The following is a 22,935-nucleotide window of genomic DNA, read 5'->3' on the forward strand; positions in this document are numbered from 1 at the left end:
CGCTGCCCCCCCGGGTCGCGCCCCCTCCCACCTCCCCGCGCTGCGGCGGGGCGGCCGCGGCCCCCAGCCACGCGGCCCTCAGCCCGCCCCGTCGGTCCGGCCCCGCCGCAGTCCCCCGCGGCCCCCGGCCCGCTCACCTCGGTCCGCGGCGGCAGGAGGCGGCGCCCGGGCCGGAGCGGTCCCGCGGCGGGGCAGCTCCCGCTCCTCGCAGAGCCCCGGCGGCGGCGGCGGGCTCGGCGGGGGGCCCGGCTCGGCTCGGCCCGGCCCGGCCCGGCCCCGGCCGCTGGCCGGCCGCCGCTGCCCCCCTGCCCGCGGCGCGGTCCGGCCGCCTCGCCCCTATGCGGAGGCTCCAGCAGCACCGAGGCGATGCCCATTCATTCAGCTTGTCCCCCGCAGCCCTCCCCTTCCGCCCCGCGCTCCCAGCCTCCTGGATGGAGGTGGCGAGTGATGCTGCAGCGGTACCCAGAGCCCCCGGAGAGTACAGTGCGGAGAGGAGGGAGGGAGAGGAGGAGGAAGGAGAGCAGAAGGAGGGAAGAGGAAAGCGAGGGAGAGGGAGATGGCTGCCCCCAAAACCAGAGCTGGATCTGGAGAAGACTCTGGGATTTCCACGAGGAAATCAGGGCAGGGAGCCGAGCGGGGCTGGCACAGCACCCCAGCACAGCACCCAGGGATGCTGCGAGGGTGGCGAGGGCAAGCAGAAGCCTGGGGACCAAGGGCAGTGGGCGCAGCCCCACACACGACCAGAGCAGTGGCAGGGCTCCCCTGCAAAACCCAAATGTACCCCTCCTGTAAGCCAGGGCTGGCATCAGCCAGAGGGCCACCAGCTCCCCCAGCCAGGAGCTCAGCCTTAAGGACATGTAAAGCCCGGGGGGCACCTTTTGCCCATGTGGTGAACCCGGTGCACAGAGTCTGCACCCTTGGCCCCACACCTGCCCTTGCAGCCTCCCAGCTTTGCCATCCTCAAATGGGGCTCCTCCACCCCCCTGCGCAGCCAGGGCCCCCTCAAAAGGCACTGGAGTCCACATGTCCTGAGCCCCAAGATAATGCACTGCAAACCACATAAAAATTTCTCAGCTTTTCCTAATCTGGGTCTTGCTTAACCCTCTGGAAAATAATCCACTGACCATCTGCCACAATGATTTTCATTTACAACCTTGCACAAATTAGGCTCAACTGTTCACTTCTCTTTTGCCCGTGGCTTTTGGTCATTCTGTTGCACATGTGTCCTCTTCTAGGCACCAGCTCACCATGGGCTGGGACATAACCTTGCCAGGCCTGGCAGCCAGTACTGAGCTGCAGGCAAGCGTGCTTGCTCCTTACACTTCCTCTGATCTTCTTAGGATGTTTTGCTCCTAACCAGGTGGCAGACATTCCCCGTTACCCCTGTCTAGCCTGCCTGACCCCTGTAGTCCTCTCCTGGGGAGAGATGAGGAACCTGTCTGAGGGAACAGCCCCTCCATTCAGATGCCCCTTTGAGGTATGTGCAGGACACGCAAGGAGCTTTGAAGTACTCTGAGCAGCTGGGTCCATGCAGGATGCTAAGCAGCAGCTCTTGGACTTCCACCTGCCAGGGAGTCACAGCCTGGCCTCAGGCAATTCAGGTGTCTGTGGTTTCAGAGGTGATTGATTGCTAAATCACGAATGCTGCTCTGAGAGGCCTGACCAGGACTGCTCCATGAGAAAGTGAGGTGTTCAGAGAGGTAAGCGGTGGTCATTTCTAAAAAATAATGCTGCAGCCTCTCTGCATCTCCATTAAAGCTTCTGAGTCAGGCCTGAAGGGATGAGCATAAGATGCTACGAGCAGCTACCATGGTTAGCTTCTCATCACTTTGCCCTAGTGTTTGTGCAAATGGAAAGCTTGGTTTTCCGGGGAAGAGGCTTCATTCTCTAAGGAAAATGGAAATATACAGATTATTTTTTTTCCTTCCTGTAGCAGATTCAGCAAAAGTGCAGCTGCCTTCACAGCCTTGAATGCAGAACTGACCACTCATTGTGGTTCAGTTCATCCCTAAGGGGAAATGACCAGGCAGAGAGGAACAACAAGCCCCAGTTGCTCTCTGCACCCTCTGAAGTCTTTCACAGCCCAGGCATTTCCCTCTCCCAAGTTTCAGGGATGCCTGGCTCCCTTTGCAGGGCAATGAAGGTTACTCACATGCTTTCAAAACCCCTCCCTCAATGCCTATCAGCTTCAAAATATTTTTTCTTCTTAAATTGAAGTTTGGCAGGTTATTTGTTAATGATGGAGACTGGGGCCCAGAGGCATGGGGACAAAAGAGAGCAGAGGCTGAGAGAATGGCTTGCTTTGAAAGGCACCACACTGCTGCAGAGGCACAGTGCATTTCATCTCTGTCAGAGGCAAGAGGGCTTCTGGATCCCAGTGGCCGGACCAGTCAGTCTTGAATCTTTTGTCTTTGGGGGGCAATGTCTTTTCCATCATCCTGCCTGTTCTACAGTCCTCCTGAGCCTTATGTCAGTCCCAGCTGTCTGAAAGGAAATGAAGACAAAGGCATGAATAATGCTGTTTATTGCTGACTTTACCACAAGTGTATGCCTGCTCCTCAGAAAAGCCACTCAGTGTCTGAAGAAGTCTAGAGGCAGGTGCAGCGCCCAGGGTGATGAAGAGTAGCCCTGGCAGGCTGGCATGCTCCCCTGTTGTGTTTTTAGTTAGCAACCCAGCAAAGTGCACGTGGAGGAATAAGATGGTGGGATAAGGAGAGATATCAGGAATGAAGGGCAACTGGGGAGGTTTGTCAGAAAACAGCCCAAAACCTCACTTCTCATGTGCACAGGAGTCAAGAGGGGACTTGGATGCTAGTAGGAAAGCTGCAGGCAGCTGTAGAGGCTTTTCCGAGTGAAGATAAATGGCTCCCATTCCTGGTGATAAAGGAGGGGGAATCAAGGGGGCATAGAAAGAAGTGACACATTCAAGGCAAAGGGGAAATAATCTTTCCAGGAACCAATATGACAAATATTCGTTAACATGGCTGTTGTTGTCAGGCCAGAGAAAAGAGTGGAGCAGTAACCAAAGGGCAGCACACCTGAGCCCAGGTAAGTATTTTAGCTGGAGGAATCCATGTGAAAGGCTTTATGTGAAAGCAGTGTACGGAGAGAATGTGTGGGACTTGGGCATAGCTGGGACGAGGAAGCTAAGCTCAAGGTGGTGCAGAGCAGTGTGGCATGGAGGTGTTGTCTGCTTGGAGAGATGGGGGAAGGCTTTGGTGAGAGGTGATGAACTCGGCTCACTGTGCTGAAATTGGGCTGATGGGCTAGACCTCCACCAGGAAACGTCAGCCAGGCTGGCTGACTTTTTTGGAAAGAAAGAGACAAGTCTGGCACAGCACAGTAGATCTGAGAGTCACCATAGAGATAGCGGTTGGAGTTAGTGGGTGGTGGAGATTACCCAGAGATAATGTGTGAGAGAAGAACAGAAAGGGCTGAAGGACAGGATGCTGTGGGCATCGAGCAGAAAAGGGAGGCAGGCGTAAGGAAGAGTCAGAGAAGCAGAGGTGAGAAAGGTAGGCAGAAAACCAGGGAAGAACATCAGAAAAGCTCAGAAGGACCAACCTTCTAAGCCAGTGTGGCTGAATGTGTGAATACCAGGAGAAAAATCAAAGATGAAGGACAAGTGTAGCTTTGAAACCATTGTGAGAAACCTGGACACAGGACTCTGTGCTGAGCAAGTGGGACAAAGGACAGAGGCAGTGTGAGTGTAGAGTGGGAGGAGGAGAAGGCCTGGGAGACAGGGCAGCAATCTGAGGGGATTTCTCCGTGATTAGAGGTGTTTGTGCTGTAAGCCTGAGGGACCCTAGGACAGGTTAGGGAGAGAGCAGAGCAGAGAAGAGGGAGGGTGTGAGGGGGCTCTCTCCATGGGAGGGAGGGGATGGGGTTGCCAGGAGAAACAGAGAAGGGATCCAGGAGAGTCCCACCAAGGTGGCAGGGGAGATCCATTTCCACAGAGCAGCAGAAGAGGATGAGGGTTGAAAAGTCAGAATCTCTTACATCCCTTATGAAGATGGTGGCAGGGTGCTGTGTAGGAGGCCAATTCACTGGAATGGAGTCATTTAGGGAGAAGGCAGAACCAGATCCAAAAGGAACTGTTTTGAGTAGAGGAGCTTGCTTGAGTTTGGGACTTGCGCTATGGCACTGTATGAGCAACGGGCACTTGGAGTGTGTGAGAACAAAAGCCACCCTGGTCACACAAAGGCCCTTCTATTTCAAGTTTTAGCTTTCTGGAGGTTTAGCTAGTGAATGGCTTTGCAGCCTCCAGGACAGTCTTTGACTTTTGTTTCAATTCCTCGGGGACTCGATTACTCCAGTCCTCAAGGGTGACATAATTTGTCAAAGATGCCACTGAACATTTCAGTCATACTGGAACCAAATGTTTGCTGCCAACAGGAGAAATGCCAACAGCTTGGCTTTGCATGGGAAGCAAGCAAAGCTGGGGAAGGACTGGAGGACAACATATGAAAAGAGACATCGGAGGAGAAGGAGTAAGTGGGGCGGCAGCATAGAGCGATGGATGCAGTGCTGAGCATGTACAAAGCAATATTGGGGCTGTCGAGTCTATAGAACCCTGAGACAAACAACCAGGACTGACTTAGGACCTGGCTGAATAAGGAGGAGACACAGCGGACCCAGGTGAGGTTGTTGTGGGGGGGCAGCCATCTGTCTGCAGGGTCCAGACCCCAGTGCTCTCAGACACGTGGAGGGACAGAAAAGGGGAGATGCACTGAACACAGGATGGGTTGGCATCCCCCAAACTCGTGAGGCTCTGAGCTGATGTGGCTCTTCCAGTGAGTGCCTACAACCCCCTGCACATTTGGGGTGCTGCAGATACCTCTGGAGACCACTGAGGTGTGAAAGGCCAGAAAAACTGCAGTGGGCTGTAAAGGACCAGAGGTGCACGCACAGCATGGTGCAGACCTGCACCTCCCAGCCAGGCAGAGGGCAGGCCTGGTTGGCTTTGATCTGTCAACAAATCACTCAGAAGTCAACTCTTCTTCTCTCTGCTCCTTGCTGAAATCCAAGACTGGTGAGTAACAGCCTGTTAACTTAGCCACATGCTCAAATCCTCAGCCCTGATCTGCCTGTGCTCTCTCTGTCCTGCTCACAGAAAACACCTCCCGCTGCCCCTGCCTTGGTCTTAGGTGGCAGCTCTTATAGAGCCTGTCTCACCAAGAAGGAATGGTCTATCAGACCAGCCTCTGCTACCCCGTGTCATTAAATTCCTCCTGTCCAGGTAATGGTTCATTCCAGGCAGTGTGCTTCCCTGGAGGCTTGGAGTCCACGCTCTCTCTGAGGACAGATGGGGTGGCGATTTCATGGGCACCTACAGGCAGATTACGGGTCTCTTCTCCTGAACAAGCTGGAGACCATCAGCATATCTGAGGAGAGACATGTTCCACATAGACAAGGTGCATCACCTGTAGTTGGTGATATCTTGGAATAAAACACATCCCGTGCCCTACCTGTCAGAGAACATACAAAGTAGGGCACATCAAGAACTGAGCACCCAGAAAGGTGAAAGAAAAGTGAAAGACCCACTCAGTCAGGGTCTCGCTCTCATGTCTGCAACACACCGAATTTGATTCAATACATGATGAGCCGAGCAATACGCACAGCAGGGCTGACAGTATAAGGCCATATCTAGTTATCTGAAGGGATACCAGGGAGGAAGGCTGAGGAGTAATGAGATAAAACTGAAGGAAAGAGCTTAGTAAGATTCAGAAAGAAGCTTAGGCACTTATGGAGAAGAGGAGCATCTGCAGTGCCATTAGGCAGAGAGGGAAGCAAACAAGGGACAGCACACCTCCTGCTACAGACCACGAACTTCTGACCAGCCCAGATCTGGCTGCCACAAGACAGGACTGCACAGTTACCCACATTAAGAGCATATAATGACTTTCTTGGGACATTTGCCATGAGCTGCTGTTGGACACACATTATCAGACCAGACAGGGCATTGATCTACTCCAGTGTAACTGTTGGCACATTTTTACAGCAGGAAACCATGGCTCAGGCACCAGGAAAGAGTTCCTGATACTGTCCAGCTGTTCCTTGAGGGGTACTGATACGCTTAGTACCTGCAAAGCTCTGCATAATATTCTATGAGATACGAGTCTGTACTAGGAAAGGAAGAGGGAAATGAGTACAGCAGCTCCAGCCTTCCTTCCCTCCCGGGAGCCCACCCTGCACCACCGCCAACAGGAGCAGCTTCACCCACGGCCGCTGAGCCAGGCAGCTGCAGCCCCTTCTCCTGCCAGCCTGGGCAGGGGAGGCCAGAGGTGCAAGGGCCGTGCAGGGGGGAACATGCTGCATCTGCCGCACCTCCGACCCGCAGGACGGCCCACAGATGCCAAAGCTTTGCAGGGCTCTGCTCCTAGAGACTCTTGCTGCTCTGCTCTGCTGCCAGCCTGGCTGAGGAGCTGTAGGGGAGGTGCTGCAAGCAAGGAAGGACAAAACACTGTTTTGCAAAGAGTGCAGTGAGTCAGTCAGCTAATTCAAGGCAAGAATCTCTTCCAGAAAGGAAAGATAAGGAGGGAGCTGCTTGTTCTGTAAGGATGAGGCCAGGGAGGCGGTATGGCAGCATCTGCAGAGCTGCGCAAGTGTCTCTGTGCTCCCTGACTCCTGCTGCATTTTGTTCGTGCGGGCTGCAGCTGCACACTGCCATTTGCCCACTGCACAAGGGGCCAAGTCCTCAGGCTGTGGCAAGTCCTGAGCCTGAACCACAGAGAGTAGCCAGGGCTCCATTCAGCCAGGGAGCCCACTGCAGTTTCAGAGTATCCCATTGGCTTTGATACCGACTTTCATTCCCACATCATTTTACGTTCAGTTTCTGCCACTCCAGCAGTGCTGGGGGCTTGCAGGGTCCTGAGTGAGCCACTCTGCCTTGGTTTCCATCTGGCTTAATGGCTAACTTACCCACCAATGAGCGCTTGTGTGTTGAACGGTGAAGTGGCCCTTTCTGAGGCTTTAAATACAGCAGCGAGGATGGACGCTGGGTACCTACATATCACAACTGAGACAATTTTCTAGATGCTTGTTGCTTGGCAGCCAACAGCTTAGAAATGTCAATTTCTAAATAAAACCATGCACCCAAAATCTACACACCCTCCCCAAAACCCAGTATTTTTATACACTGCTCTCAGCTGCAGTGGGCATGGTAATAGCTCTCAGCATGTGAACATCCAGGAATAAGCCACGTTTCTGCCAGGGAGGATGCAGGTGAGATACATGCACCAGCCCAGCAGAAGTGCATTCAATTAAAAAAACAGATGCAACCTGATAAGAAAGGAGGTTGAGGATGTGACCCAGAAATAGAAATGAGGAAGGCTCCACTGGAGCACGCAACAGCCACGGCAAAGCCCGCGTGGTAAGCACAAAAATGACAGCAGCATAATGTCACTTTCTCACGTGCAATGTAAATGCCAGGGCAGGGACCTGGGGACAGGCTGCATGAAGGAGCTGACAGCCTCACCTTGCCAGGGCAGCATCTGCACTCAGAGCCAGCCTGGTAGCGTTCCCTCCCTGCGTACCTGTGTCTTCTGCAGCCAGGATCCTGTGCCGGTGACTGGCCAGTGCTTGCTAAAAATGCAGTTTCCTTATAGGAACTGGTGTTTGCAACACCAGGAAGCTGGGTCCAAGGGCAAGCTGGTATGTCCAAGGTAGCATGTCTCTCACCCAGCCCGACTCCTGGTTCTGCTTGGGCAGGAGGCACAGTAAAGCCAGACCCCTGTGGCACCAGTCCCCTGGCAGAAGCAGGAGGTAACCCCACAGTAAGGTCTAAGCGGGGAAAAACTCAGCATCACTCACTAAAAAGTACAATAAGACAAATTACTATTTTTTAAATCCAAGTCATTGGACTATAGATTTGGAGAGGTTAAAAATAATAATTGTTAGCAGTTGTATTTGCTTTCTACTATATAAACCTTTAGAGTTTGTATTTCTAAGCTCTTACTAGATGAGAACAATGCCGAGGGCGTGGAGGGGAAAGGAGGAGAAAGGTGCTGAGACTCCCCTGGCGCTGTGGCTCTGGGCACAAAAATGTGCAGCTCCCGTGAGATGCTTGGTGCAGCCCCGAGCTGACATGCTGCCGGGTGGGCAGCAGCACCAGACTCTGCTGCGGGCAGCGCCGGCCCCGCCACCGGCTGCGGAGAGTGCAGGTGCTTGCAGGAGCAAACCGCCGCACTGGAAAATTTATTTTATTTTTGGACAAAAGTTTGAAGAGCCTCCTTTTAGCATTTTCTCACAGAATAATTCTGGGTTTCTGCTTCTAAGTGACATTCAATTTCAACATCTGAGCTAGGGATAAAATGAGTATTTTTACAACCTGACTGAATTCAAACCAAAATGCTTAGAAATGATGAAACCATCATCCCTGGAGCAAAGCAGAGGTGGGCAGGCATCTACAGCCACGTTTATGGATTTGGAGCTTTATTTCCCCAGTTCAGACTGGAGGAAGCTTTCCCAAGTCGGCTGCTGGCCGCCCGGCAGCCCCCACAGCCCACCCCTCCCAGCCTGCCTGACCAGGGGCTGCCCAGGGGACACCGCTCTGGACACTGAACCCAGCACACACCCTGGGGCAGGGGCTTCCGCTCTTCTGGGCATGTTTTACCGTGACAAATAGCCTTGGTATAAGGCTAATCTTTTCCATCACATTGCCTGCCTCCCTTCATGCTATATTCAGCTGATCTCAGAAGACGTTTGATTGGCAGGTCATACCTAAAACAGTTTCTTTTAACTTTTCCTGTTACCTTGTAAAAGACATCCTTATAAAAAGGACTTTGATACCTTATTTTCCTCAGATAGAGTACACAACTCTGAGATGGGGGCCAGTGTGAGACATTTTTTCATACAGCTACACCGAGAATAACACTTATTTTGTTTTCCTGAGGGGAAGAAGAGTCTAACAACACTTATGCTGTAAAATCATCCTCTAACTAGTGAGGCAATAATGTTCCATGGTTAACAGTGGGACCTTTTTTTTCTGTCATGTGCATAATGGTCAAACTTAGTTAGTTACTAGTTATTGGAATAATTTAAATCCTCTTTTCCTGGTTCAAATACACAATTACCTTATAAATAATGGGTCAGATCCATATCAGCAAACTTGTTCATTGGCTCCATCTCAGCAAGTGGTGGCCCAGGAGGTGAGTGTCTGGCAGGTGGTGGTGACCAGGAGATGTGTGCTGCTGTCCAGGCTAAGCTGTTAAGGCACATGCCCGCTGCTGGCATCGATGCTGCCGGCGAGAGGTGCTGTCACTGCTTGCATCATGCCACACCAGCAGGCATGCTGCGGCTGGGGGGCAGAGCTCGGAGCCTGGGAGGTGTTCCACCTTCATGACTCCATGCATGCTCACGTGGCCACGTCCTGGCTTTGATCCACTCTCATCCTTCAGCATCTTTCAGCCTTTCTATAATCTCCAGATCCCATTCCTGGCCAAAGTAAAGACAAAAAAAATCAATTTGCATCCCCTTTTGCAGGGTACTTCTTTAGGAAAATGCAGCTGGGGAAAGAACCAGCTTTTAGCTGGAGACAAGAGAAATGCAGCTTCCAGGTAAGCATCAAGATTTGAGCTCCCTCAAGAAAAATAGGATTTCCAGGAACTGAGAAGCAGCGAACACAACATGTGGGATCACTGAGCTATCACAGAGCAATTAGTTTAATACCAGTGTGGAGAAAAATCTACAAATGTTAGGAGGTACTTTGTTAAATGGGTGGAGAGGTGTCCCATGACTAGGGGTGCTTGGTGCAGGGTGGGGGAGTACAGCTGGTCTGAAGGTGCAACATCAGCATCATGTAGGCTAGGACCTATAGTTAATTATGTTAAAAAGCCAACTATAAGCTTCATAAAAGCTATACAAAAGGCTAATAGAAATAGCTGTACTTTATTTTTAAAATCATTTACAACATGGATCATTATTAGTCTTAATTACCTCCCTGCAGTGTGGAGATACCACATTTTTGTGTTGTTTTTTTTTTAAATTTATTTTTCAGACACAGAACGCACACAAGGCACATTTTAGAGATGAAATAGAAAGGCCATTGTGGAATGCAGGGAAGGCTGTGATGTCTCAGGAGCTGAATCGCTCCCAGCTCCTTCAGACAGGGCATGGCCGTGGTGCAGAGCTCACTACTGCCTTTCTGACTTCAGCATCCCGGGCAGCAAAGCCACACTGGGTGTTCGTGTCCTGGAACTCCTGCAGCACGGGGGCCTGGAGCTGGCTTTAGCTGTAACTGTTCCCAACAGCCGTGACGCAGCTTGGTCCCACTGCTGGTGCCGTGGGAAGCCCGAGGTGGCCGTGCAGCTGGGGAACCTGCACACTTTCCAGCAATGCAGCTGGGCCCTGCCCCACATGCAAGAAAGGAGATGGTGGAGCCACCATGCACATTGAAAACCACCTCTCGAACACTGGTGGCAGTTCTGTTCTGCTCAGTGCACACAGGAGTCAGACCTGGAAAGAGCTCACAGCCTCCAACTGAAGCTGACACCGACGAGGTTCAAACGAACCTGGCAGGCTGTGATGAAGTGGAGGCAGAGCTGTGGTACTCCTTGCTGCAGGATGCTGTAGGTGCCAAGGGTCTACAGGAATAGATGGAGACTGGAAAACTGCTTGAAAGAGGAATTTGTGAGGGTTCAACAACAACAAGTGTGAAAAAGAAATAAATGAATATAAATGAAATCATCAGGCAGGTTGTTAAATATCCAGAGACCAGACCTGGCTTGTGAAGTCCCTGAGCTGCAAACACTGAACCATGAGTCTGGAGCAGTGTGGGGAGGAGCCATTAGCGGGTCTCCAGCATTCCTGGCAGGTACTGAGGCAGACGGCAGCCTGCACGGTCCGCAGCCAGCAGCTGCATGGGAGCAGCTCGGCTAGCTCCCAGTCCTGCCTCGCTCACCAGCAGGGCAGTCCAGGGACATTGCCTTGTACTGACATGCAGAGAGGGACAGCCCTGCCTGTGGCCAGGGGCATGTGGGACAGATTCACAGCAGGGACCCAGCTGCCCAGGCATGCACTACGAGAGTTCTGCATCCCTTTATACCAAATCCATCATTTTGAATCTTCAAAACACACAAAAACCCTTAAATCCACACACTGCATGCAAGGCATTGACACCAACAAGAGACTAAAGCCAAAGGAAGAGAAGCAGATTTTTCTAAATTATCTTGCCATTTTCAGTGACATATACTTTTTTTTCACTGACAGCCGATTTTTCTCATTTACTGATCATCTGTACAGTTCCTGATGGTAGCAGCTCCAGCAGAGCCCAGCATCCCTCCTGAGCCTCTTACAGAGAAGCAGCACCTGGCCAAAGCCCGTGCAAGCTTTTGGAGGGGCCACTGAGGTGCGGGGGGCCCCTAGGTGAGGAGCAAGGCAGCAGTGACTTGGGGCTGGCCAGGCATGTGTCCAAGAAATGCAGCACTGCCCACCTGTGTGTGTAATGGGGACACTGGTGCTGTCCCCCTTACAGATTTGTAGCATCTCGGCACTTTCCCAACACCAGGTACCGCCAGTAAGTTCTGTCACAACCCTGCAAAGCAGGAGAAAGAAATGGATGGATCCCCAGCTGCGTTAAGATGGATGGGTTACATCTACCAGCCCGGATTACCTGCTTAGCATATATATGAAAAACCCAGTGGAACAGAAAATGCCAGGCTTGCCTCCTAGCCAGGAAGGCCAGCAGCAGGACACCCCGGCTGCCACGGGGAGCTCGCTGGGGACAGCTTGGGCAAAGGCCACCAGCAAGACTTTTGTCCTGATGGTGCTGCGGACATTTGGACGGGAGGCAGCGACCACAGCATTGCTCAGGGCGGGAGGAGTAAGGGAGCTGCTGCTTGGGGCTGGGACTGAACCAGTGCATGTGATGCTGTGATGTTGCAGCTCAGGAAGGACGCTCTCCGGATCTTCATGAGCCACCAGAGCAGCCAGAACTGAATTAATGCCATGCAGCTTACCCCAGGCTGTGTGCTGCTCCTCCATAGCATGCGGAGGGGGGAGTGGGTCCTCCAGCCAGCAGTGCCAGAAGGGAGGGACCGCACGGTCCGGGTCTGCTCCCGGGGAGCTCAGGGTGCGCTTGGGATAACACCACAGCCCCCCGATGGAGCTGGGCCCGATATCTGTGGCCGAGGAACAGAATTAGGGCCCAAAGGGAGAGTCAGAGGCTGATCATGACTCCCTTAGATGCTGTTTTCTGTAACGATGCCATCAGTCCGTGGAGAATCCCAGCACTCTCAACAGCTGCAGGAACCTGCTCCCGCTGTGGGACAGAACCTGGGGAGGGATGCCAGCAGCACCTGCTGCAGCTCCGCACACCTGCCGCCCTTGCAAAGAGCATCAGCCTCAAGGGAGAGAGGAAGAAGCACCAATATTCAGCCCCTCTGCAACAGCTGAGGGCGAGGTGGTCGCAGCCGGGCACAGCCCCGAGGTCCGTGAGCAGCAGGCAGCACTGGGCGCCTGGGCACGGCGTGGCACCGGCGCGGGCAGGGGGTCTTGCCCTGCCTCATCCAGCCGTGGGCAGGCAAGGGACAGCAAGATGGGTGGCACAAGCCGTACCTACTAGTGGCTGAAACTCGGAAACTGCATTTAATAAGAAACTGTCACATCTTGAAACCTGCATTAATTCTAGCTCATGGGAAAAAAATGCCCTATAAAATGCGCAATTCCAGAACAAATATAATTTGGAAAGCAAAAGTGAAAATTGTGCTTTAAAATGAATATGCAAATAAAATTTAAAATAAAATATTCATCGTTTTCCCAGGGAGACAAGTTGTATTTCTTTACAGTTCTGTCACTCAAGACATGTCAGGGCTGCGTAACATGCATCAGGCACATGCTGGGACAGAGGATTCCAGCTCTTACATTATTTTATTCACATTTCTGTATTTGTTTTACATCATTATGAAAAGCTTTTACTTAGCTTTGACTGAAACATCTTATTTTCTAGATCAAAGTGTTTCTTTGTGCTTTAATGAAATTCTTCGACACAGTTATTACTTTGTGTTAGTTTAAAATCATTATTTAATACATTGAAAACTGCTGGTCCTCTAATTAGTATGCGGCATACTTTTCTTCCTGTCTCGTTCAAAGTGTCAAAACATTTCACTACAAAACAATTCAATTAGGATATATCAGCAGTGGTTTTACACACCGTGATGTGTCTCTTGATATGATGTGTACGCTGGACCACTATATCAAAACAATAATAGCAGTGATGCAAAACTGAAAATGAGAGTATTGAAAATAAAATTAATGTTGACTGTAATTGTTGTTTCCCAAGTGAAATTTTGAAAAATGAAAAAAATGTCAGGACTCCTCAGGACTGGGTGGTGGGTGAGTCGAACACTGCCTGCCTCCTACCCACCTCTGAACTTAGATCAAGAGCATTTTAGGCAAAGTGCACAGCCGCAGCAAGCGGGATGAGAGGCTGAGCTCACCTTGCGCTGCACAAGAGCCTTCAGGCGAGCAACAGGGTGGCCCATGAGCCCCGCAGCCCACCACAGAGCCAGGTTGGGGCACCAAGCCCAGAAGGGCTGCTGCCATGCCCGCTGCTTTTGGCCAGCTCTGCGGGGACAGGGGACACTCCATGCAGGACCACACACGCTCCTCGCTCTCTTTGGGGTAAATCCTGCCATACACAGCTTCTCTCAGAGACAGCCAGTGTCGGGGCAGCCAGGCACTGCAGGTAAATCCACATCTGCCCTGGCAGGGACAAGAGGAAGCGCTCAGACGCAAGGAGGATGTTCCACAAGCAGGAGTTCCTCCTGGGCTCAGTTTGCCACCCCTCCATGTATCTTTCTACCCCCAGGTTCACCACTGTTTTTACATACACTTTGCCCAGACTCCACCCTATTTCTCCCCTCTTCTGTCCCTCATCTGTCCATTTACAAAGTGCTCTTTCCCTGTAGATTTATTTATCTGTGTGCCTTTAAATCTCTATATGTCTCTTCTCCTCCCCCCCCCCCCCCCCCAAGTGACTAATACACACAATGAAACAGGGAAATGCTCTTTGCCAGTCTCCTCACTCTTCATTATGAGTGCAAGAATCATCCTGTTTTCACAACAGATTTGCAAAATGTTGCAAATACTTCCATTAAAAATGGCTTGTTTCTCTAATCACTGGGGAAAGTATAAAAAAATAATTGAAAATTTTAAGTGTGATTTGGATTGTTCTCAGCATGGAAATACCTATTTTGTGAATCTTGGTGAAAAGGCTCAGTTTTAAGAGCACAGATCTCGGAAGTGGTAAAACGGTATACCAGAAATTTTGGCTGTGCAGAGCCGAGATCCTTCCTTTTTCTGCATCATCTCAGCTCACAGTTCAGTACAACATGCTTTGGAAACATAGGAGACAAAAGTCTTTTGCTTTATTAATCAGGGACCATATCGTCCCTCCATATAGATCTTGCCAAAGGTACATCATTCACGCTTCTGCAGACCGCAGAGAGATGTGCTCTCTGCTCTTGGTGAGAGTCTTATTTATTGCACTACAGATGAACCATGAAAGGATCTTTAATGCTTTTCCACCTACTGATCAGCTTCTGTACCTCTGTTTATCCAGCCATGTGCTCACCTGGCAGATGTCTGCCTGAATCCGTCTAGCTCGTGATTCACCTCCTTTCAGCGCACCCAGAGATCTGCTGGTGTTGCAGCCTCTTGCCTATCAATTGACATGAGATTGTTGTACTCTGTATATGAGCACATGCCTGAGAGACAGAGTTAATGGATGAAGAATAAAATTGCTTTTATCATTTTTTTGGCTACTATTGCATTGCAGGACAAGAGGACTGCAGCAAGAAGACATCTGTAAGTGGCTCTGACAATCTAGAAATAGGTTGCTGGGGAGGGACAGAGCCATTTCGTGCCGAGTCCAGGCTCCTGTCTGACATGCCGCTTGCTTAACCTCAGCCAGTTCAGAAAGGCTTTGCCCAGCCAGCTGCCATAAGGTCCAGGGCTGGACCTTGGGAGCCAAAGTGGGAGAAGACCAGGAGAAAGGGGGTCAGCCGGCACAGGGAGGTGGGCAGGGAAGGACAGGGCACCTCCTGGCATCGGCTCTGGCATGGCCCCTGGCACTTTCCATGGAAAGCCACCGTGGTGCTTGCCTGGTATGAGTGAGAACTAACCAGCCCATAGACTGTCCTGTGCTCTTGTTTATCTTCACAGATTCAGCTATACAAAAGCCTTTGTTCTGGGAAAAAAAATATAATTGAAGGGAACTGTCCCATCAGAAAAGTCAAATGCTGCCCAGTGGCTGGGACCTGCTCCTGCAGGGTCCTCGGGGCACAGATGAGGAGACTGAGAAGGACAAGTCAGCAATAGCTACTCTCTCTGTTGCACAAGACAGGAGCTAAGCCAGCAAAGAAGCTGTCCCACAGAAGGGTTAAAACACACAAAAGGAAGGATCTGTCCGTACAAACGTGGACCTTGCCACAGGGCATCGTGTTGGCAAAGAGAATAAAGGCATTTGAGGTGGGATAAGTCCAACACCTGAGATGATGGTCTGCACGCAATCTCAGAAGTCTCTGAACAAGCAGTGATACCTCAATGAGGCAGCTGCTTTTGGCAGCCCTGGGGTGACGGGGTGAAGCTGCCCACCCCTCATGGGTACACAAATCAAGAAACACTCCCCTAAAGAGCCTGGCTGTCCTTGTGTGAGAAACCAAGGAATGTCACACTGGTCCACATGGGTAACCCTCAGTGGCTGATACGTAACAGGGATCTATCAGGGGAGCTGGGGGGGCTGCTAACAGTGGCGGGGACACCCTCTTCTCACCCCCATCTTGCCAGTTCAGGGCTCTTTTGGACTCTTACCAAGCAGGGCTGGGACTCTGCAGCCCACCCAGGCTTAGCAGCCAGCAGCAACTTAAGGACAAGATGCATGGGCTTGTTTAACTCCTACAGAAGACAAATATTGCCCTAACGTTTGTTAGCTAATAGTCATTTTGCTTCCAAATAACTGTTGCCCAGGAAGCGCTTTGGTGATAAAAGCAATACCGGAGGAACACGTGTGGAAGGAGCACTCGCAACAGAGTGGGAGGCAGCTGGGCCAGGTTGGCTACAGTACAAGTTGCAGCTCATCTCCTGAACGCCAGAGCCCCCAAAGCCCACCCAACACTGTCCCCTGGGGCAGGGTGCCCTTGCTGTTACTTCCCCCCCCCCCCCCCCCATCACCCTATGGACTGATTCTCACCTCTGTGTTACAAGTAGCCATGCACAAGTCTGAGGACTCTCTGACTCTTCCAGGACAAGACCCTGGTCTTCCCCAGAGCTTGAGAAGCAGCAAAACTGGTGGGTTTGTCTTCCTTTGGAGTTTTCAGGACACTTAATGTCAAGCTGTGTTGATAGTATTTGTGCTCCTGGGAGATCTGGACATAAAGGATAGAGAGGCCCAAAGACAACAAACTGGAGACCACAAACCTCATCTGAGACACCTGAGGATGCCAGCACTGAAGTGGTGGGGAGGGCATGTATGGGGCAGCGGGATCTTGCACAAGGGCATCAGGAGCAGTACTGGGTCTAGGCCTGAGCTGGGCAGCGGGAGCTGAGCTAGAGGGGGCAAGCAGAACAGACACCACCACCACCACCACCACCACCACCCCCCCCCACCCCCTCCCCCTCCCCAACACACACTCCCCACAGGTCTGGGAGGGGAGGATGGGAGCTCCTCCAGCACCGAGCCCCAGCAGCAGCCACACAGACGGGGGAGATAGGCATTGCAAGGACAACTACAGAAAAGTGCCACTGCCCACATAGCCCAAAGCCTTGCTGTCCCCCTTCTCTTACCCATTGCATTTCTGAGATGCTTCCCAGTTGCAGCACAAACCAGCAGGCTACACAAGGCTTTTACCATCAGTCAGATTCTACTGTCCATGCTGTTGCTCCTTCCTCCAGAGGTCAGACCACACTGCTGCTCCTCCAGCCAACCACCTCTCCCTACCACTCTTAGGACTATTTTACTACTTAGCAGGAACGAGCTACAGCTGCACATTGTCCATGTCAGTCAACTCACCACCTCTGCATGAAGGCCACAGCTGCATATTATCGATGCTAATCAACCCACTGCCTTCATTCCTCTACAATTCCCATTCTCCCGTTTCTGAGAGCAGCAGCTTCTGGCAGAGCACAAGGCCGCCCTGCTGCCAGGTGACCCTGGAGGCTAACAGATACTTCATCCAAAACCTCAGCAAACTGACAGCCCCTTGGTAACCTCGGGGACTGATCTCAGCTCTGGTACCCCAAAAGGGGATTTGTAAGGATGCCTCATGGTGCAGATCAGTACAGGTAGTGGGTGGCACACGTCGGCAATGAGCATAGCCCCTGGTGACCCTGGCTCCATCCTCGGCTCTCCAACTCCTTTGCTGCCACTTGGTTCAGCCCTCAGTCGAGCACCAGCCAGGGGAGGTGCAGGAAAGGCAGGTTCCCCTGTAGGTCCCCCAGCCTCACAGCTCCAAGGTGAGCATGCCCAGCTCTGTGGTGCCCCAGAGCCACAGGAGACCCTGCAGCAGCGGCAGCAGAGAGCCCAACCCCCACTGCTTGGCATGATTTGGGGTTTCTGACAGCCTGGATGACATTAGGCAACTCCACACAGCTGCTGATTGGGCCAGATCTCCCTCACACTGGTATAATTGGTGTTTTCCAGTGATCACTACGAGTCAAGTCTGGCACTCTGCTGTGTCCATCACAGTCCCAGACATGCTATTTACTGAGGATATCCTTTTCCTTCCTTTAGCTTGTTGGTCCTTACTCTTCCCAAAACTCATTACAGGTTAGTTGTGGTCTTTGACGGTTTCTCTTAGATCAAAAGGTCATCAGTGGAGAACTTGGGCCCTGCCATACTCTCTTGAATGGACCATTTTCTGTGAAGCACCTCAGAGCTGAAGACAACATCAGGGGACACTGAAGAAATCCCCTCTTGTTGGAGATTCTGAGTCCTCAAAAACATGCACTCACTTTCCCTAAGGGCATCTCCCAGCTGCTGCGGATACAACCGGGACAGGATTTTATCTGGGGTGGTGGGGAGCTGGTGAATGCAGCAGAACATGTTTTCTTGTAGACAGTTATGGTATTCCTTCAGCTCTCAACAGTGACCAGGGAAGGGACACTAGCTTTATCTCATCCCTGTGTTTGCAGAAATGCTTCTCAGGCTTCCCTGCTGCTACCATGGCAAGCATTGCCCCTCTAGAGTGCTCCTCCTTTAAGTAAAGGTTGAACCAGCTCCTTCCTCCCCACCCTGGGTAAATCCTTGCAGAGGGAGGTCACCTGTCACCCTTCACAGCTGTTTCCCATCTATCACTTTGACTGAAGTGCCTGCAGACCCACGTGCTGCTGTTTGTAAGCTCTAAACCAATATTCTCTCCTATAACAGCCAGATCTTCTGTCAGGTCAAGAGTGACAGAGCAACTCATGCTCCATGCGCCAGCTCGTATGCCTGCTTTTGGTGAGTGAATCCAGATTGGTTTGGGGTTAACTCTGTGTCCTTCTGGTGGCTTTCTGAGCTTTTTCCCCCCATCTCTGAATTGCTAAAAGACCTTATCTCATATCAGGGATCCATTAGCCCTGGCAATAGTGCCTCTCTAGATTTACAAGAGCCACAAACTCTTCTGTGCATGCTATTGATTTCTGCACTTCATTCAAAGGCACCACTCAGCTGCTCAGGTTTTGTGCAGAGTGCGGAACTCCTCAATTTTCTGTAATACCCTGTGATAGTTAGCTTCCTCCGCCTGACTTAATTGAAAGCATTAAAAACATCATGTGCTTCAGAGCAGGCTACTGTAAGAAAGGAAGATGCCTTTTCATAGTCTTCCCTCTCCACTTCATCCACTACTTGCAGAGAAATGGGAAAGCACCATTTAAGCCCTGTCTCCTGTCCTGCCACCTTCCCAAAGAGCTGTGCCTTGTGCAAGGCTTTTAGCAGCTCCGTGCTTGCCTTTCTCTCTCCCCAGTCTGCCTCTCAGCTGTGTGGTTACCTGAGATCAACCTCCTAACACCATGCTTTGTCACAACACAGCAGCCTGTCTCCTGTGAGGACGCCCAAATTCTTCGCCTTGCTCAGCAGAGGGGAAGGGATGCTTCATCCTTTGCCTGGAGGTGGTGTCATTCCCCGCTGTTTGAGTCATACGGGCAGCCCATGGGCTGAGGGGGGTTGCCAGGGTCAGCCTCACCAAGAGGTAGCTTGGAGTTAGTGTCGGCTCTCTCAGAGCCCTCCATGGTCACAGAGGACCCAAAACCCTCCCAGTCTGTAGTGAGAGGTGTGACCCACCTTTTGCTTATGCGAGGTCATAAAAATCACTGAAATTCATTGAACATTGTGATCGGTTGTCCCATGATGTGTCAAACGCCCAAGTGTTACCACCAGCATGCCACAAGCTCCCTTCCAGTCTTCCCTGGCCCCAGAAGCGCAAGGGGTGATGCACAGCCTCCTTCTCCTCTCAGCACTGAGGAAGGAAGGTGAGGTCCTGCCACGGAACAGCACTTGCCTCATTCTGCCATTAAAAATCAAGTCAGCCCAGTGATTAGCTGCTATTAGCACTGAATGCGGGCGTGCTGGGACGGTGCACAAGTGCAGAGCTTGCTGCAGCGGGCATTCACATGTGGATCCACACAAAGGAAGCACAGGATGAGAGGAAGCACAGTGCCCTGTAAGAGGTGTAAAGGTCCCAGGTGGCCTGGGGTTTTAGAGCTGTGCTGCTTTTCTGTACCTTGTTTGCTAAAGAAGGGAATCATGGGTCCCAGTTCTGTCAGCCCCATTTTCAGGCTTCACTGGAGAGAGACGGGAGCAGCACTGGCAGAAGGATCATCACCATTTCACAGGTGGAGTGGAGGGGAGTGGTGGTCTCCAGAGGTGGAGCAGCGTTAGACTTGAATGCTCAGCTCAAAGCATAAACCCGCAGAGCAGCCACCCTCTCAATGTGCTTTAGTGTCACAAAGCCTGGAAATAAAAGCAAGCCTAACCCTCGCCTCTGCTGTGTCTCTTTTTGCAACTGATGCTAAGGAGCAGCTGAGCATGAGGTGCTGCACTTGCAGCTAGGCCTGGATGCAAGCTTGCAGATGTTCATCTGAGGGGAGACAAACTTTCAGGCTGTGGCCAGAAACTCTTCCCCTTCTGACCTTTATCATCAGAAAGATGATAAGTAAGATGGTAAGAAAAAGCTGATCTTGATCTAAATTGGAGCCTTGAGGAGTTGAGCAACCTTTAACCTAGCTCTGAAAGATTTGGGGGTTTTCTTTTTCTTTAAAAAAAAAACCAAAACCCACATGGCTGTCCCAGCAGAACACATATTCAATCTCACTTGATTCCAGAAAGCAATTTGCTCTTGCCCGGCAAGCAGTTTGGGAAATCAAAAAGCCAGCACCAACCCCAGACAAGAATTGTTATGAACAAGCCCGGTAATCAGGACGGCTGGGGAGCCACAAAGCTGGCTGCAGAAGGCCAAGTGTGCCTCTGGTGTAACGAGGCTCCTGCCGGCACCGCACCTCTCACAGCGCTGCTGGTCCCAGCCACAGCCTGTCCTTGGCAGGTGGTAGGCACAGAACTGATCTGCTTGTTTCTCCTCTTGCTCCCTGACCTGATGATGGGGTAAGATGGGGTTTAGGGACTTAGACTGCCCTCCCCCCCTTTCTTCCCTGGGAAAAAGAATGCTTTGCATTGCATTACCTTTTTTACATAAGTAGCGGATTTCTGTCCAGGATATTTTGTCTGTCTTGGCTTTGGGACAGAGTTGCTCCTGCCCTGTACCTGGAGCTGTGGGGGCCAGGTAGCTCCGTGGTCACAGTGCCACTTTCACCAGGGCCTGCAGATGTGAGCTGGTGGCTTGTGGGGGCATTGCACCGTGCTATGCTCAGCTGGTGCCTCTGGAGGGGGCTCAGCCTGAGGTCTCTGGCCCAGTTTGAGCCCTTGCCCACCCACCCTTCATCCCAGCTTTGTCCCCCTTGGGAAAGGCAGGCGAGCGATGTGAAGTCCGGGCGGGGCTGGATGTTTGTGCTCCAGGGCTGGGAGCTGCTGTCTCTGGTGCAAGCGGACACCGTTGCACGTGGGCTGTGAGCAGCAGTGGTTGTGCTACACTGCCAGCCCAGTGGCCTGAAGGATCTGGGATGCAGGAACAGTCCCAGTGAAGTCAAAGGAAGGACAGGAACATGAGCTGCATTACACATACCAGCGTCTCCAGCCCCTTCCAATGGCCATGGCTCCGCTCATCCCTTTCTCTTCCCCTGCTCCACTGAGGGTGCCAGAGCACAGTAACCACCGCCCCCGCAGCACTCCCAGCTACTGCCTTCAAAGTCTTGTCAGCCTGGACAAAGCTGCAGAGTAGGGAATGAATAAGGCCAGGGACTCATCCTGCTGCTCCCCTTGCAGCAATGACCAAAGGGAGATCAGGGGTGATGCAGCTCTGCAAAGGACAAAGAGGTGATGGGGTAAGGTGTGTTTTATCATGCCCAGCAGCCCAGGGCTGGCAGGGCTGTGGCACACACGCTGTGCTCTCAACAGTTTGGCATCATATGCCATCAGGTGGCTGGAGCCAGCCAGCTTGGGGATGCACTGAGCCTCCAAGCAGCCTGTCTACAGATTTCCTTAATGATTCCGGGACAGACTTGTACACCATGCAAAAACCAGCCAGATCTAATTCACAGATTGGGTTAGTGGAGGAGAGATAAGCCAATCCATTTAGTGGTTTTGTTGAGCTGTATGAGGCTAAAGCAGATTAGGGGCAGATGCTCAGCCGGTGCAAGGTAGCACAGTGCTGTGGGAGCCCACGACAAAGCACCAGCACACTTCCTTCCCAGTAATCTCTCTAGTCTCTAGGGGCAGTGCGATGCTAGTGCAAGAGCTGTAAAGTGACATTAATACAGAAGGATGGATTAAATGGGAGGTTTGGAGGTAGCATTATGCATGGATTTCTGCTTTGTCTCACTCCAGGCATCTCACACTAGCCCTGCCGCAGAGGAAGATGATGCACGAAGTGCTCAATCCCTTTTACAAGTGCTGCCTCTGACTGCTGCGTTCCTTTGGCCATCACATTTGCTTGGGGCCGTTCACATCTCCAAAGGCCACACCTGGGTGCAGCTCTGAGCTGAGGGACTCCTGCTCTGCACAACAGGGGGATAAGGGGAATCAGTGAGAACAGTAGATTCTTGAGACCTTGCAAACATATCTTCTTTCCTGCTTCCCAAGCCAACAGAGCAAACTCAGCCTAAATTTTGTCATGCTGAAAAGCAAGCTCAACTGTTATGTCCCTCACCCAGCTGGCTCTTCAGCCACAGGGCTCCCACAGCTTCCAGTCTCTCTCACGAAGCACTTCTCAAACCTCCTTCATCTATGAATTACACTAATTTCATTTCTCCCAGGAGGAGAACAGAACATAGCAAACACTGCACTGCCTGACTGAAAGCACTGAGCACTGCCTTAGAGAAGTCCACCATCCAGCTCTTGGACTGGTCTCTGATCTAGGAAAAACTCATGGGTACCTCAGGTGCCACAATTTTCCAGCAGAATATACTAAGAGGACCAGTTTGATCTATTAGCCAAATCTTCTTAGACTTTGCCTCTTAGGGATGAAGAAACAGAGGCTGAAGGCATATTTTATTGAGGACACATCATGGTCTAGTGGACAGCATCATGTAACAGCCACCAGACCCTGAATTTAACACTGTTTGCTGTAGGGCTGAAGGTGCATCGCTACCCCACACGCCTCAATCTGCAAACCAGCAGATTGCGCTGGGGACAGGGCAGTGCCTCACTGGCACAGCTGTGGGAATGTGGCTTTGTAAGGTGCAGGTGGTCCTGCCTTGCTGGCTGCTCCTCAGCCCTTGAGACCTGTGAGCATGAGCTGGGGGAGAGGGAAGAGGCACTTACTCATGAAAACAACCCACCTCTGAAATACTTTTTTTTTTCTCCCACAAGTATTAATGAACAGTGTTGTTTCAATCCAGTTTTCAAAC

General features: G+C 51.7%; 1 protein-coding gene across 3 annotated transcripts in view; it reads right to left on the reverse strand.

Annotated features, from left to right (window-relative positions):
* Nucleotides 1-16,136, reverse strand: part of DLGAP4 (DLG associated protein 4) — a 229,573-nt gene extending 213,437 nt beyond the window's left edge. Inside the window, exon 1 of one of the 3 annotated variants that reach the window (XM_080405349.1) lies at nucleotides 138-16,136. The gene's annotated coding sequence lies outside the window, so the exon portion shown is untranslated. The remainder of the gene's footprint in view (nucleotides 1-137) is intronic. The other 2 variants (XM_080405350.1, XM_080405351.1) reach the window with 2 other exon arrangements.
* Between the last annotated feature and the right edge of the window lie 6,799 nt (nucleotides 16,137-22,935).

Source organism: Falco punctatus, assembly GCF_963210335.1.
Source record: "Falco punctatus genome assembly, chromosome: 10".
NCBI lineage: Eukaryota > Metazoa > Chordata > Aves > Falconiformes > Falconidae > Falco > Falco punctatus.